Genomic DNA, 17788 nt, shown 5'->3' on the forward strand with positions numbered 1-17788 from the left:
TTAATACAATTGCATTGCCATCCTGGAGCAACTGGAGTGGGACAGAATGTGGCAGCTGGACACCACAGAGGGGCAGTTTTGGGGAGTTATTTTGTGCTGCTGGGGCAGTATTTTGTATTGCACTGTGGTATTTAGCTCTGCTGGGGTGGTATAATCTGCCGCAATATGGTATTGCTGGCCCTGCCTACTTATGTTGGCCCGCCTTCTGTCAGTTTGGACCTGACTACAAAATGGAGCCACTTTTTAGTTTTTTTTCCAGGGCCATTTGAAGGTCCCAGGCTGCCCCTGTGCTGCTGTGATTGCCAGTGATCACTTGTAATCTTTAGTGCAGAGGTGCACAGCCTGCACCCCAGGGGCCACCAGCGGACCATGATTCCATTCTGTGTGCCCTTAACCATCGGGATACAGAAATCCTTCCATGTCAGAGAGTAGAAGCGTGGCATACAGTTCAGAAGCAGAGATGGCAAGTACTAATGGTGCACTGTGTAACCATCTCTGGGTCCCTGTATGCGGGGTCCTTTGACCCTTATTTGGCTCTGCAGTAAGGAGTATGAGTTAGAAAAGTTTCTGCCTATTTATTCATGTTAACTTGTCATTTATGGGGGTTGTGAAATATCAGGCTGTTACCACAACACCCAAAATATACAACGAGAGATTCACAAGCATACATGGTGTCCTCCTCTTTGAATGTTTATGGGGAGGAGCAGGGGACCCCCATTCTCCCAAGAGGCAGCAATCCTGAAAGTGGAACCTGCACTTACCAGATACACTGCCTGTCCAAAAAAAAAGTCACCTCCCAAAAAAAGGTCATACACTCTAATATTTTGTTGGACCGCCTTTAACTTTGATTACGGCACGCGTTCGCTATGGGATTGTTTCAATAAGCTTCTGCAATGTCACAAGATAGTTTTCCATCAGGGGCGTAGCTTAAGGCTCATGGGCCCTGGTGCAAGAGTTCAGCTTGGGCCCCCCTTCCCTCAAACCTTCGTGCTGCATGAGGCAAAAATTGAAACTGCACCCCCCCCTCGCCATACCAAATTCTTAATCTAACCCCTTCTGTCCAGCCAGAGGTGTAACCTGCATACACTTTCTATAATATCCGTGTCTTCTTATGTGGCACAAGGGTCTTTGGGCCCCTCAGGCTCCTGGGCCCGGTAGCGACTGCTACCTCTGCACCCCCTATAGTTACGCCCCTGTTTTCCATCCATTGTTGCATTAATTTTTCACCAAGATCTTGCCTTCTCCAGCACATCCCAAAGATTTTCAATGGGGTTAAAGAGGACCTTTCACCTATTCTTACTCTATGAACTAAGTATACATACATGTAGAGCGGCGCCCGGGGATCTCACTGCACTTACTATTATCCCCAGGCGCCGCTCCGTTCTCCTGCTATGCCCTCCGGTATCTCCGTTCCCTAAGTTATGGTAGGCGGAGTCTGCCCTAGCGCTGGCCAATCGCATTGCAGAGCTCACAGCCTGGGAGAAAATAACCTCACAGGCTGTGAGCTCTGCGCTGCGATTGGCCAGCGCTAGGGCAGACTCCGCCTACCATAACTTAGGGACTGGTATCTCCGCCTACTATAACTTAGGGAACGGAGATACCGGAGGGCATAGCGGCAGAACGGAGCGGCGCCCGGGGATAATAGTAAGTGCAGTGAGATCCCCGGGCGCCGCTCTACATATCTGTATAGTTAGTTCATAGGGTAAGAATAGGTGAAAGGTCCTCTTTAAGGTCTGGACTCTGTGGTGGCCAATCCATGTGTGAAAATGATGTATCGTGCTCCCTGAACCACTCTTTCACACTTTGAGCCCGATGAATCCTGGCATTGTCATCTTGGAATATGCCCGTGCCATCAGGGAAGAAAAAATCCATGGATGGAATAACCTGGTCATTCAGTATGTTCAGGTAGTCGGCTGACCTCATTCTTGGAGCACATACTGTTCCTGAACCTAGACCTGACCAACTGCAGCAACCCCAGATCATAGCACTGCCCCCACAGGCTTGTACAGTAGGCACTAGGCATGATGGGTGCATCACTTCATCTGCCCCTCTTCTTACCCTGATGCGCCCATCACTCTGGAACAGGGTAAATCTGGACTCATCAGACCCCATGACCTTCTTCCATTGCTCCAGAGTCCAATCTTTATGCTTCCTATCAAATTGAAGCCTTTTTTTCCGGTTTGCCTCACTGACTAGTGGTTTTCTTACGGATACACAGCTGTTCAGTCCCAATCCCTTGAGTTCCCTTCGCATTGTGCGTCTGGAAATGCTCTTACTTTCTCTATTAAACATAGCCCTGAGTCCTACAGTTGTTTTTCTTCGATTTCACCAAATGTTTAAATGATCGCCGATCACGATCATTCAGGATTTTTTTCCCGCCACATTTCTTCCTCGAATACGATGGGTCCTCACTATCCTTCCAGTTTTAAATAATGCGTTGGACAGTTCTTAACCCAATTTTAGTAGTTTCTGCGATCTCCTTAGATGTTTTCTCTGCTTGATGCATGCCAATGATTTGACCCTTCTCAAACAGACTAACATCTTTTCCACGACCACGAGATGTGTCTTTCTACATGGTTGTTTAAGAAATGAGAAGCAACTCATTTCACCAGTTGGGGTTAAATAACTTGCTGCCAGCTGAAAGATAATCGCCCATGTAGTAATTATCCAATAGGAGGCTCATAACTATTTGCTTAGTTAAATCCAGGTGGCAACTTTTTTTTTTGACAGGCAGTGTATTTATGGCATACAGATCTAGCAAGCGCCAACATCAGTGTAACTCAATACCAACTTTAAGCTTTAGAAGCTTTGCACATTTTTAAACTAAGCCAGCGTGATACGCTTGTGTGTTAACGGGCCAGGAATCCCTGCTACATCTGTACATTTTTGATTTACCTTAAATGTCTCAGATTATAATACTGCTATACGTTTTATTGCAGCCCTTGGGGGTGGTTCAGTATGACAATTAGGGATGAGCGAATCGACTTCAGAAACATCCGAAGTCGATTCGCATAAAACTTTGTTTCAATACTGTACGGAGCGAGCCCTCCGTACAGTATTAGAATGTAATGGCTCCGATGAGCTGAAGTTATTACTTCACGAAGTCTCGCGAGACTTCGCATAATAACTTCAGAAATTGATTTATTAACTTTGCGAAGTAATAACTTCGGCTCTTCGGAACCAATACATTCTAATACTGTACGGAGCGCTCTCTCCGTACAGTATTGAAACTAAGTTTTATGAGAAATTACTTCAGATGTTTTATCCAAAGTCAATTCGCTCATCCCTAATGACAATGCTGCCCTCTGACCAAACATTTTGTGCACCCCTGCTTTAGGGGTTTCTAAAACCAAGTCTATAGGCCATCTGTGTAGTGCACAGGCCAGCCTAGCCACTCTATGCCTTTCCCAGTTCCACTCCCTCTCCCAATGAGATTGATAAGGCCAGGCATCCTTACTGCTCAGATGCCTGACCCTGAAATCTTGTGCATGCGCCATGAATGTAGCAGTATCCTCTGCATATGTGCAGTGAAGATGTTTTATAATGTTGTACTACTTGTATATATACACTGTATCTTTTGCTCCATAAGACGCACCTAGGATTTAGTAGAAGAAAATAACAAAAAATTATTTTTCTTCAGACCCTCAATCTTCATCAGACCCTCAATCCTAATCAGACCTTAGATCAGTCTCACACAATCCTCATCAGACCTCAGATCAGACCCCCAATCCTCATCAGACCCTAAATCAGACACCCATTCCTCATCAGACCCCCATTCCTCATTACACCTCAGATCAGACATTAAAGAAATAAATGAGCTTACCTCTTCTTCTTAGGGCAGTACTGCAGTCAGGACAGTGCAGTGCGGCACACAGAGAAGACCAGGGTGCGGTATGTACAGCCAGCATCAGGAGCAATACATTCCCTGCTCACTAGTTCTACTGAGAACTAATGAGCACATCCATAATGGAAGCCCTCAGTAGGCCCTCACTCCATAAGACACACTGCAATTTTTTCCCCCCATTTATGGGGGATAGAAGTGCATCTTATGGTGTGTGTGTGTGTGTATATATATATATATATATATATATACATACAGTACAGACCAAAAGTTTGGACACACCTTCTCATTCAAAGAGTTTTCATTATTTTCATGACTATGAAGGCATCAAAACTATGAATTAACACATGTGGAATTATATACATAACAAACAAGTGTGAAACAACTGAAAATATGTCATATTCTAGGTTCTTCAAAGTAGCCACCTTTTGCTTTGATTACTGCTTTGCACACTCTTGGCATTCTCTTGATGAGCTTCAAGAGGTAGTCCCCTGAAATGGTCTTCCAACAGTCTTGAAGGAGTTCCCAGAGATGCTTAGCACTTGTTGGCCCTTTTGCCTTCACTCTGCGTTCCAGCTCACCCCAAACCATCTCGATTGGGTTCAGGTCCGGTGACTGTGGAGGCCAGGTCATCTGGCGCAGCACCCCATCACTCTCCTTCATGGTCAAATAGTCCTTACTTTCAAAAAGTTTTCCCAATTTTTTGGCTGACTGACTGACCTTCATTTCTTAAAGTAATGATTGCCACTCGTTTTTCTTTACTTAGCTGCTTTTTTCTTGCCATAATACAAATTCTAACAGTCTATTCAGTAGGACTATCAGCTGTGTATCCACCTGACTTCTCCTCAACGCAACTGATGATCTCAACCCCATTTATAAGGCAAGAAATCACACTTATTAAATCTGACAGGGCACACCTGTGAAGTGAAATCCATTTCAGGGGACTACCTCTTGAAGCTCATCAAGAGAATGCTAAGAATGTGCAAAGCAGTGACAGGTCTCATATACGAAGGAAAGTATGTGTCTCCCAGAATGCTGCAGGAAACATATTAGAAGGGATGCACCTGAGACTTGCCACCAAGGTACCCAGCCTTGGTGGAGTGGAAGCCACTAGCTAGAGTGTCCACTAAGATAGATATTGGACACTGTTGTTACCTAGTATAGCTGGCATCGGCTAACCCGGGCCTGTCTTTTACTGGGAGTAAGCAAAGAGCTGGGTGGGTGCTTACTCCCCGTGATCCACTCCGGGGTTTTTACGTGGCTCATGTCCACAATTGTGTTTTAAAAGTGAGCAGCAGGAAGCAGGGTGTGTCTGTTGAGTGAGAGGCTGCAGATCACACACTGAAAGGCACTTGTGATGCAAACACTGGCCTGTGGGCTGATTACCTGACCCGGCTGCGATCCGGATGTAACTGAACTGTGTGTTGGCTGGAATAAGCAATAAACCGTGTTGAAGAGACTTTGTTGTGTCCCTGTCTTTCTTCAAAACTGGTCATAGGAGCCCAAGGTATTACAACATATATATATACATATATACACTGCTCAAAAAAATAAAGGGAACACAAAAATAACATCCTAGATCTGAATTAATTAAATATTCTTCTGAAATACTTTGTTCTTTACATAGTTGAATGTGCTGACAACAAAATCACACAAAAAAAAAAAATGGAAATCAAATTTTTCAACCCATGGAGGTCTGGATTTGGAGTCACACTCAAAATTAAAGTGGAAAAACACACTACAGGCTGATCCAACTTTGATGTAATGTCCTTAAAACAAGTCAAAATGAGGCTCAGTAGTGTGTGTGGCCTCCACGTGCCTGTATGACCTCCCTACAATGCCTGTGCATGCTCCTGATGAGGTGGCGGACGGTCTCCTGAGGGATCTCCTCCCAGACCTGGACTAAAGCATCTGCCAACTCCTGGACAGTCTGTGGTGCAACGTGACGTTGGTGGATAGAGCGAGACATGATGTCCCAGATGTGCTCAATTGGATTCAGGTCTGGCGGGCCAGTCCATAGCATCAATGCCTTCGTCTTGCAGGAACTGCTGACACACTCCAGCCACATGAAGTCTAGCATTGTCTTGCATTAGGAGGAACCCAGGGCTAACCGCACCAGCATATGGTCTCACAAGGGGTCTGAGGATCTCATCTCGGTACCTAATGGCAGTCAGGCTACCTCTGGCGAGCACATGGAGGGCTGTGCGGCCCTCCAAAGAAATGCCACCCCACACCATTACTGACCCAATGCCAAACCGGTCATGCTGGAGGATGTTGCAGGCAGCAGAACGTTCTCCACGGCGTCTCCAGACTCTGTCACGTCTGTCACATGTGCTCAGTGTGAACCTGCTTTCATCTGTGAAGAGCACAGGGCGCCAGTGGCGAATTTGCCAATCTTGGTGTTCTCTGGCAAATGCCAAACGTCCTGCACGGTGTTGGGCTGTAAGCACAACCCCCACCTGTGGACGTCGGGCCCTCATATCACACTCATGGAGTCTGTTTCTGACCGTTTGAGCAGACACATGCACATTTGTGGCCTGCTGGAGGTCATTTTGCAGGGCTCTGGCAGTGCTCCTCCTGTTCCTCCTTGCGCAAAGGCGGAGGTAGCGGTCCTGCTGCTGGGTTGTTGCCCTCCTACGGCCTCCTCCATGTTTCCTGATGTACTGGCCTGTCTCCTGGTAGCGCCTCCATGCTCTGGACACTACGCTGACAGACACAGCAAACCTTCTTGCCACAGCTCGCATTGATGTGCCATCCTGGATAAGCTGCACTACCTGAGCCACTTGTGTGGGTTGTAGACTCCGTCTCATGCTACCACTAGAGTGAAAGCACCGCCAGCATTCAAAAGTGACCAAAACTTCAGCCAGGAAGCATAGGAACTGAGAAGTGGTCTGTGTTCACCACCTGCAGAACCACTCCTTTATTGGGGGTGTCTTGCTAATCGCCTATAATTTTCACCTGTTGTCTATCCCATTTTCACAACAGCATGTGAAATTGATTGTCACTCAGTGTTGCTTCCTAAGTGGACAGTTTGATTTCACAGAAGTGTGATTGACTTGGAGTTACATTGTGTTGTTTAAGTGTTCCCTTTATTTTTTTGAGCAGTGTATATATATATATATATAATATATATATATTGTGACACAGTGAGAGGTTTCGTCTGGGAAAACAGGTATTTTCCTCCCAGCATGTGCTGCTGGGCTGATTTACAGCCAGGTGAGGTCAAATACCGGACCGGATTTTAAATGCAGCACCTGGCTGTCCTTAAATAGGCAGCTGGGCTCAGAAGCCATGTCTCTCTGTGTTGGGATCTGGGAGCCTTGTGTCTGGATGAAGGCTTGCTACCTGTTTGGCGTGAAAACAGGTTGGTGCTGCTATCAGCAAGGACTCTTTGACGCAGAATTGCCGCATGGTGAGAATTACCACAACACTGCAAGGTGACTTTTTGTTTGATTATGACTGCTTGTTTTGTTACTTGCCTAAAGTGTGAATAAAACACTGAACTGTTTGATCCAAAGAAGTTGTTGTTGCCTCTATACTGCGTCCGCTAATCCTGTCTACCAGAGCGAGTCCCCACAATATATACAGCTATGAATAAATTAAGCGAACATACAGCTATGGATATAATTAAGAGAACACTGCAAAATTATCAGTTTCTCTAGTTTCTAGGTATGTGTTTTGATTAAAGTGAGCAGTTTTATTTTATTCTATAAACTACTGACAGTATTTCTCACAAATTACAGAATTTTATTTTTATTTTAGAGCAGCTTTTTTCTTTCTTTTTTTAGAAATGACAACTATACAAAAAATGCTTAGAAAACAAGTCCATATTCATTTTCAAACAGCACAGTTCTAATGTTTCAATTTAGATGAAGTCCAGAATTCTATATTTTGTGGAATAACCCAGATTTTTTATCCCAGCTTTCATACGTCTTGGCAAGCTTTCCACCAGTCTTTCACATTAGATAACTTTATGCCTCTCCTGGTGCAGAAATTCAAGCAGGTCAGCTTTGTTTGATGGATTCTGACCATCATTTTTCTTCTTGATCACATTCCAGAGGTTTTCAATGGGGTTTAAGTCTGGAGATTGAGTTGGCCATGAGAGGGTCTTGATATGGTGGTCCTTCATCCACACCTTGATTGATCTGGCTGTGAGACATGGTGCATTGTCCTGCTGAAAAAAACAATCATCAGATTTGGGAAACCTTGTCAGAGCAGAAGGAAGCAAGTTTTCGTCCAGGAGAACTTTGTAGATGGCTTGATTCATGTGTCCTTCACGAAGACAACTCTGCCTAATTCCATCCTTGCAAAATCCCCCCCATCATCACCCCCCCCCCCCCCCCCCCATCCCGATCCTGCACCAAATTTCACAGTGGGTGCAACACACTTTGGCTTGTAGCCCGCTCCAGATTTCCGTCTAACCATTACACGACCTGGTGTTGGGCAAAGCTAAAAATAGGACTCATCAGAAAAGATGACCTTTCTCTAGTCCTCTATGGTCCTGTCCTTATGGTCTTTTGCAAACTTCTTTTTTGATTAAGGCCCCTTTCACACGGGCGAGTTTTCCGCACGTTTGCAATGCGTGAGGTGAATGCATTGCACCCACACTGAATCCGGACCCATTCATTTCTATGGGGCTGTGCAGATGAGCGGTGTTTTTTTTTACGCATCACTTGTGCGTTGCGTGAAAATTGCAGCAAGCTCTGTATTGTGCGTTTTTCACGCAACGCGGGCCCTATAGAAGTGAATGGGGCTGCGTGAAAAACGCAAACATCCGCAAGCAAGTGCGGATGCGGTGCGATTTTCACGCATGGTTGCTAGGATGAAAGTCTATTCACTGTATTATTTTCCCTTATAATATGGTTATAAGGTAAAATAATAGCATTCTTTAATACAGAATGCTTAGTAGGAGGTCAATTGAGGGTTAAATAAAAATTTTTTAATATACTCACCTCCTCCAATTGATCGCGTAGCTGCCGGTCTCCTGTTCTTTCTTCAGGACCTGTCAAAGTACCTGTGGTGACATCACTGTGCTCATCACATGATCCATCACCATGGTAATGGACCATGTGATGAGCTCAGTGATGTCACCACAGGTCCTTTGACAGGTCCTGAAGAAAGAACAGGAGACCGGCAGCTACGCGATCAATTGGAGGAGGTGAGTAAATTTATATATATTTTTTTTAACCCTCAATTGGCCTTCTACTAAGCATTCTGTATTAAAGAATGCTATTATTTTCCCTTATAACCATGTTATAAGGGAAAATAATAAAATTTACTGAATACTGAACCCAAACCCGAACTTCTGTGAAGAAGTTCGGGTTCGGGTCTGGGTACCAAACATGCCGATTTTTCTCACGCGCGTGCAAAACACATTAAAACGCTTTGCACTCGCGGGGAAAAAAATCGCACATGTTCCCGCAACGCACCCGCATCTTTTCCCGCAACGCCCGTGTGAAACCAGCCTTAGTCTTTGCATTGTGTGTCTGTGTGTGCCACACTAAGCATGGACAACAGAAAGAGGAGAAGAGAACTGTCTGAGGATTGAGAACCAAAATTGTGGAAAAATATCAACAATCTCAAGGTTACAAGTCCATCTCCAGAGATCTAGATTTGCCTTTGTCCACAGTGCGCAACATTATCAAGAAGTTTGCAACCCATGGCACTGTAGCTAATCTCCCTGGACGTGGACGGAAGAGAAAAATTGATGAAAGGTGTCAACGCAGGATAGTCCGGATGGTGGATAAGCAGCCCCAAACAAGTTCCAAAGATATTCAAGCTGTCATGCATGCTCAGGGAGCATCAGTGTCAGCGCGAACTATCCGTCAACATTTAAATGACTTCAAACGCTATGGCAGGAGACCCAGGAGGACCCCACTGCTGACACAGAGACATAAAAAAGCAAGACTACATTTTGCAAAAATGAACTTGAGTAAGTCAAAATCCTTCTGGGAAAATGTCTTGTGGACAGATGAGACCAAGATAGAGCTTTTTGGTAAAGCATATTCTACTGATTACCGAAAACGGAATGAGGCCTACAAAGAAAAGAACACAGTACCTACAGTGAAATATGGTGGAGGTTCATTGATGTTTTGGGGTTGTTTTGCTGCCTCTGGCACTGGGTGCCTTTAATGTGTGCAAGGCATCATGAAATCTGAGGATTACTAATGGATTTTGGGTCGCACTGTAGAGGCCAGTGTCAGAAAGCTGGGTTTGCGTCCGAGATCTTGGGTCTTCTTGGGTCTTCCAGCGGGACAATGACCCCAAAGGAAGAGTGGTCCAAAATTCCGGGTGAGAGGTGTCAGAAGCTTATTGATGGTTATAGGAAGCGACTGATTTCAGTTATTTTTTCCAAATGGTGTGTAACCAAATATTAAGTTAAGGGTGGCAATAATTTTGTCCAGCCCATTTTTGGAGTTTGGTGTGACATTATGTACAACTTGCTTTTTTCTCTCCCTTTTTTGGTTTTGTTCCAATACACACAAAGGGAATAAACATGTGTATAGCAAAACATGTGTTACTGCAATACTTTTCTGTGAGAAATACTTCATTTTCTTGAAAAATTTCAGAGGTGCTAACATTTACGACCATGACTGTATATATATATATATATATATATATATGCTGCACAATCCTTGGTAGTGGCAGCTGTCATACGCACAGCAGCTCTGTGATTCTGGGGGCTGATGACACCTATAATGTTATATCATCCTCATAATAAACTATTTGTGACATTATGAGGAAAATCATACAATACTAATAAATGTACTGTATAAGCAAGATACAAGTGAAAGACTTTGAAGTCACTGGCATTTTTGACGAGGCGAGAATGAAGTTGTCTCTTCTAGGTGTGAGAATATAACCGGCTTTTGTCATATAAAGAAAAGACCTGAAAGTCTCTGATCTTTTGTGCAAAGTCTTGATGCAGTTCCACCTGCTCTATGTCCAATAATGTATGATCCCTATAAATGTTTCCTTGCATCATTCACTTTGGATAAAATAAATGAAAGCAGCGGGAAATATTGGATACTTAAAGGGGTATTCCCGAATTTTACTGCTGATGAACTGTCCCTCAGATCGGTGGGGGTCCGACCCCTGGTACGTCTCGCCAGAGCATACAGACATGGCTCCATACATTTTGTTGCGGCCATACCTGGTTACGGCATGTCTCTCCTCATTCACTTGTATGGGACTGAGCTGCAATAACCAGGCATGGCACTGCTCAATGGATGGAGCTGTACCTGGTTATAGTGTGTTGCACTGCAACGATCTGGTATTGATGACCTATTCTAAGGATAGGTTATCAAAAAAAAGTTCTCAGAACTCCTTTAAGGGATTTACAGTAACGAACAACATTGTTTAGTGAATACCTCTGTGTCTATTGTGTGAGTTATCACCATAACCCAGAGCATCTGGATAGCATGCTTCATATACTCTCTTGTTATTTGCTTAGATTTATTAACCTTCACAAAGAATTAATCATTCATTTTTTATGATTATAATTTCATAATTGCTGTATAAAATAAGCTATGTGAGTGAAAAATCGAATAAAATTACAAAAAAAAGCCCATGATTAATTGCTCCCAGCTATTTAAAATTCTCATCTAAGAAAAGAGTGGATAATTGCACCTCATTAAAAAAAAAAAGTTTGAACTGTGAAAGAAGTTGTGTATAAAGTACAACTTCAAGCACAAGTTATGTTGTCAAAGATGAAAGCTCCAAATATTGAAAAAGCTTTGAATATAAATGGTAAGAAAATCCACCCAAACAGCACCTCTGCATTAGGGCTTGTGCACACCTACTTATTACATCTCCATGTTATACAGTGCCTTGCAAAAGTATTCACCCCCCTTGACTTTTTTCGTATTTTGGTGCCTCACAACCTGAAATTAACATGGATTGTTTGAGGATTTGCATCATTTAATTTACAGAACATGCCCAACAAGATTTTATTTTTATTTTTTTTATTGTGAAGCAAACAACAAATAGGACAAGAGTAAATTAAGCTTGGGAACCCGCGCTGCCGTGCAGAGGAAGAGGTAATACTGCACTGTTTCAAACTCCGTAGGAGTGCATCGCTGCTGGGTCGACGGAGGGTTAATTGCCAAATTAACCTCCAAGTTAGATTAATATCAAAAAGGTAAAAGGTTCGACCCGCGCTGAAAGGTGCAGTATAGAAAAATAAAGTTGCTACAAAGATAAATACTTACCCTACAAAGATAAGTACTCACCCTAGAAGTGTGGTGCTGCTAATAATAATAATAATCAGGATAATGTGCTTCAATCTTCAGTATACATCACACTAAGTGATGCACCTTAGGCTAGGTCTACACGACGACATTTTTCGCGCGACATTTTGTTGCACTAATGTCGCGCGACAATTTTTATAATGGCAGTCTATGGTGTCGCACTGCAACATGCTGCAACTGCGACGCAACAGTCGCAGAAAATCCATTCGAGATGGATTTTTCTGCGACTGTTGCGTCGCAGTCGCAGCATGTTGCATGTTGCAGTGCGACACCATAGACTGCCATTATAAAAATTGTTGCGCGACATTGGTGCAACAAAATGTTGCGCTACAAATGTTGCAGTGTAGTTGTGCCCTATCTGTCGCGTGACAAATGTCGTCGTGTAGACCTAGCCTTAGTGTTATGTATACTGAAGATTGAAGCACATTATCCTGGTTATTATTATCATTAGCGGCACCACACTTCTAGGGTGAGTACTTATCTTTGTAGCAACTTTATTTTTCTATACTGCACCTTTCAGCGCGGGTCGAACCTTTTACCTTTTTGAACAAATAGGACAAAATAACAGAAAAAGTCAATGTGCATAACTATTCACCCCCCTAAAGTCAATACTTTGTAGAGCCACCTTTTGCGGCAATCACAGCTCCAAGTCGCTTTGGATAAGTCTCTATGAGCTTGCCACATCTTACCACTGGGATTTTTGCCCATTTCTCCTTGCAAAACCGCTCCAACTCCTTCAAGTTGGATGGTTTGCGCTTGTGAACAGCAATCTTTAAGTCTGACCACAGATTTCTATTGGATTGAGATCTGGGCTTTGACTAGGCCATTCCAACACATTTACATGTTCACCCTTAAACCACTCAAGTGTCATTGTCCTGCTGGAAGGTGAACCCCCGTCCTAGCCTCAGATCACACACAGAGTGGGACAGGTTTTGCTCAAGAATATCGCTGTATTTAGCACCATCCATCTTTGCCTCCACTCTGACCAGTTTCCCAGTCCCGGCTGCTGAAAAACATCCCTCCAGCATGATGCTGCCACCACCATGTTTCACTGTGGGGATGATGTTCTTTGGGTGATGTGACGTGTTGGGTTTGCGCCAGGCACAGCGTTTTCTTTGATGGCCGAAAAGTTCAATTTTAGTCATCAGACCAGAGCACCTTCCTCCATACATTTTGGGAGTCTCCCACATGCCTTTTCGCAAACTCACAACGTGCCTTTTTGTTTTTAGCTGAAAGTAATGGGTTTCTTCTGGCCACTCTGCCATAAAGCCCAACTCTATGGAGCGTACGGCTTATTGTCGTCCTATGTACAGATACTCCAGTCTCTGCTGTGGAACTCTGCAGCTCCTCCAGGGTTACCTTAGGTCTCTGTGCTGCCTTTCTGATTAATGTCCTCCTTGCCCGGTCCGTGAGTTTTGGTGGGCGGCTGTCTCTTGGCAGGTTTGCTGTTGTGCCATTTCATTAGGATAGAAATGATGGTGCTCCTGGGGATCATCAAAGATTTGGATATTTTTTTTATAACCTAACCCTGACTTGTACTTCTCAACAACATTGTCCCTTACTTGTTTGGAGAGTTCCTTGGTCTTCATGGCAGTGTTCAGTTAGTGATGCCTCTTGCTTAGGTGTTTCACCTTTCAAAAAAGGCATGTATATGTAATGACAGATCATGTGACACTTAGATTGCACACAGGTGGACAGCATTTCACTAATTATGTGACTTCTGAAGGTAATTGGTTGCTCCAGAGCTTTTTATGGGCTTCCTAACGAAGGGGGTGAATACATACGCACATGACAATTTTCTGTTTTCTACTTCTAAACAATAGTTTTATTTGTATATTTTTCTCATTTCACTTCACCAACTTAGACTATTGTGTTCTGATCCATCACATAAAATTTAGATTAACAAAACATAGAATTTAATGCTGTAATGTAACAAAATACGAAAAAATAGTCAAGGGGGGGGGGGGGGTGAATACTTTTGCAAGGCACTGTAGGGTCCTTAAACTGATTCATACAGAGGCTTTTTTTCTGTCAGATTTAGTACAAATCTATCAGAAAAAAATCATGGCATGCTGTGTGGAACTCTCCATTGCGTCTAGAGAAAAGTATCTCCATACGTGAGGCACATGACAGAGACTGTATGGCAGCACACGGAGCCCATGCAGTAGGACACAGGGAGCTGTCCCTGACAGCCCAGGGACCAGCAGTGGCCTCCATGCCTGGTATACATGAAAGCTATTAGGTCCTGCTATAGGCACAATACCTGACAGTAAGAATACACTGCAATACAAAAGTATTGCAGTGTATTACACAAGCGATTGTATGGTGAAATCCCTAGTGGGACGTTAAAAAAATCAAATAATAGTTAAAAGAACATTTTTCCAATCATCATGTAAGAATACAGGGGATAATTTTTTAAGGGAATTATGACTATTTTAGTCCCTTTTTTTTAACCAGCGGTACGACAATATTTAGTCGCACTGCTGTTTTCACATTGTGTTTGGCAGCTGGGTAGAGCAGGGCTGGGGCTGGAAACCGGCATAAATGTTTATTAAAAACTACACAAACCAGGGGCTTGCGTTGTTTTCCCACCAGGTGCAAGGACTGCCATAGATGCACCTAATTTATGACTAGGCACAAGGGGGGGGAAACTAGGACCGGCGTAAAAAGCCATCTTAGTAAAATGTCTAGGGTCTATAAAAGTTAAAATATCACACTATTTATGAACGGCATAAAGAACTAAAAATACCCAGTGCCAGAATTGCTTTTTTTTTTGTCACCTTGCAGCCCAAAAATATGAAATAAAAAGCGATCAAAGAGTTGTATGTACCAGTAAAAACTACAACTCACCATGCAAAGAACTAAACCCTCACACAGCTTTGTGGAAGATATTAAAAAGTTATGGGTCTAAATATAGCCAGAAAATCTTTTTTATTTTTGTAAATTTGGTAAAAGTAATCAAGCGTAATAAAATGGCTTCATAATTGTACAGACCCACAGAATGAAGTGAATGTCAGTTTTACTGTACATTATGAACACCATAACAATGAAACAATGGAAGCATTGGGTTTTTTCCCACAATTTTTTTAGTTTCTCAGCACATTATATGGTACATTAAATGATGCCATTAACATAGAACTCGCCCTGCAAAAAACAAACTCCCATAGAACTGTCTCGATGAAAAATAAAAAAAGTGGTGGTGGGGATGTAAAAGTAAGGGATGTAATGAAAAATGGAAAACCGGCACCAGGGAGTGAAAGTGCAAGTAAGATTGGAATCACTTAGAAAAGCGCAGCAGGTATGGCCATTGCAAACTAAAGTAATAGTCTTTTTTTAGATTGCTTTTATCGTGTGTAGATTTCCCACTTTTGCCAGCACTAATGCATCTCCAAACCGTCTTTAAGATGCCTTTTATCATGTACAAATTCCCCACTTTCACCAGCACTGATAGACCCCCCAGAGCCCTGGCATCTCGTAGACTAGGCTGCCGACGTAAGGTGGCCTACTACAGTAAATAACAGGACAAGGACCAACCAGCCCCCTCCTCCAAAATTGTATTCAACTATATTATTGTCCTGAGAACACAAATACAGTTGAATGTGGTGGCGGCTTGGGGATCTGGGACACTGGCCAAAGATCTGAGGCATTCGCCCCAGGTGCCCAGTGCTCAACACCACTGGTACTAATATGTTATCTGAGGATGGCTCGAAGACTCTGGAGTGTCCTCTACACAGTTGTCCACCACGGCCTTCCACTTCTCTTACTATCCAGGTTAGAGCCTGTTTGTATGGATCTGCGCAGGTAGTAGCCCACATATACTTTTTTAGTTATTCTCTAATGCTTCATTTGTGCTGCAGAGGGCACAAGCAAGGGATGCCAGCAGTGAGACCCACTGCAATCAGCTGCTGCCAAGGGGACCCATCATCTAAGATAGTTGTCCAAACCAGACATCGCCTTTAATAGTCAGAACTTTTCTAAGTATAAGCATGTGGTTTGGTTTTCTCATCCATCACTGTTAACCTCACTTTACCATTCTGTATGGGAATTTAATGGGAAAATACGAGCTCTGCATCTCTAAGTAGAGATTATAAATGATTTCATGTCTGGAGAATTAATCTTTTGTGGTGTTCCTTGGTTGATCCTTTGCAATTTGAACTCTGTTAAACTGACCCATGACAGTGTATCACAGCTCTGTAAAAGATATTTACAAGATACAATTTGCCTCATTAATCTGCTCTTGGATGTAACTTTGTTATCGATTCATTTGCTCACACACTATGCCTCCACCCGCGTTCCCAACGTTCGTTAGTTTGTCATTTTCTCGTTATTTGAAATATTGGGCAGACACCACCATTTTTTTTCTTTGTGCAATTTATCTCAAGAACATCTGTGCAGTAACACCCCGAGCTACCGAAATCCTCTCATGTCAGTTTCATCATTTATGCCAAGCGGAGAAAAATCAGCTGCTTCTCATATGGGAAGCAATCAATATGGAATTTATTTTCTCTGTCAAGATCACACAACCTTCGTTAGACATTAAATAAATGGAGGCTGACAAAACGTTGAAGGCATCTCAGAAATGTGCCACTATTTGAGACCTTGAAATAATTTGTTAATTAAAGCATTGTCTGCCTCCCACGTTTTTTTTTTCCTGAAGCGCAATCACAGTTGTCGCATACATAACACTGAGAAGATGACTTAAATACCAGCTGTACTATTGAGTGCAAATTACAGGTGTCATTTACGGGGTTGTGTAGCAGACAAGGCTGAAATTACTCGTTGAACATCTTAATCCATTCATCTTGCCAGAAGAGCTTTGCCAGCTGATCCAATAACGGTGATAGATACAAGAGGTGCATGTACCACAACATACTCTGGCAGCAGGATAATAGAAGGGTAGACATGTTTAAGAAAAGGTGTGAAAAAAAGATCGGAAGCTGTGTTGTGCACTATAATTGATGAGTGGATGCACTGTCTACCTACGTTGTAGTTAATGATAGCCATCGAGGCATATGACTTGGTTGGTAAAAGATCCAGGGTCTTGCACATGGTGTCACTAAGTTTTCATAAAACTTATGACTTGTTATAAAGACATATCAAACGTTTTGATCGGTGGGGCTCTGAGTGCTGAGACCTCAATCAATCTCTAGAATGAGGAGAGAGAAGCACTCACATAGAGCGTTCTCTCTACTCGCTGTAGGAGATGAAGAGAGATGGACTTAATAGAAAGTCTATGAGTCCTTCTCGATTCCATCACTTGCAGTGAAGAGAGAGAGGGCGATATGCAAGTGCTTCTCTCGCCTCGTTCTAGCAGTCGTGGGGGTCTCAGCACTCAGAGCCCAACCAATCAAAACCTTTGATATGTCTATGACTCAGTGACCCTTTGAATCTTTCTGGCCAATCCTCTTAGAACATCTGTGAGACTCCTGGAGAAAATGAATGTTTCCTGGAAGAGCTGTCTAATCTCCTGGTTGCCCCACATGCTAACCAATACCCATTCCTTCTGTTAACTCTGCTCCTGGACACCGCTGCAGACCATGTCCTGATGCTGAGCTACATCGGTATGTTGTCTGCAGCAGCACCCTGGAGCGGAGGGAAGCACAGGAAGGAAGAGAGGTGAGAAACTGCAAGTCTGTTTGGTCTAAGGTCTGTAAATGATTAGTTTGGAGTCTGGTCTAGTGTCTGTAAAGAGGAAGTG

The 17788-nt window shown here is 43.3% G+C and overlaps 1 protein-coding gene across 1 annotated transcript in view; it reads left to right on the forward strand.

Moving 5' to 3' along the window:
• The window catches only part of CCDC148 (coiled-coil domain containing 148), a 220169-nt gene that overhangs the window by 169316 nt on the left and 33065 nt on the right, over window positions 1-17788 (forward strand). The gene's annotated exons all lie outside the window — the stretch shown is intronic.

This window comes from Bufo bufo, chromosome 7 (genome assembly GCF_905171765.1).
Source record: "Bufo bufo chromosome 7, aBufBuf1.1, whole genome shotgun sequence".
Taxonomy (NCBI): domain Eukaryota; kingdom Metazoa; phylum Chordata; class Amphibia; order Anura; family Bufonidae; genus Bufo; species Bufo bufo.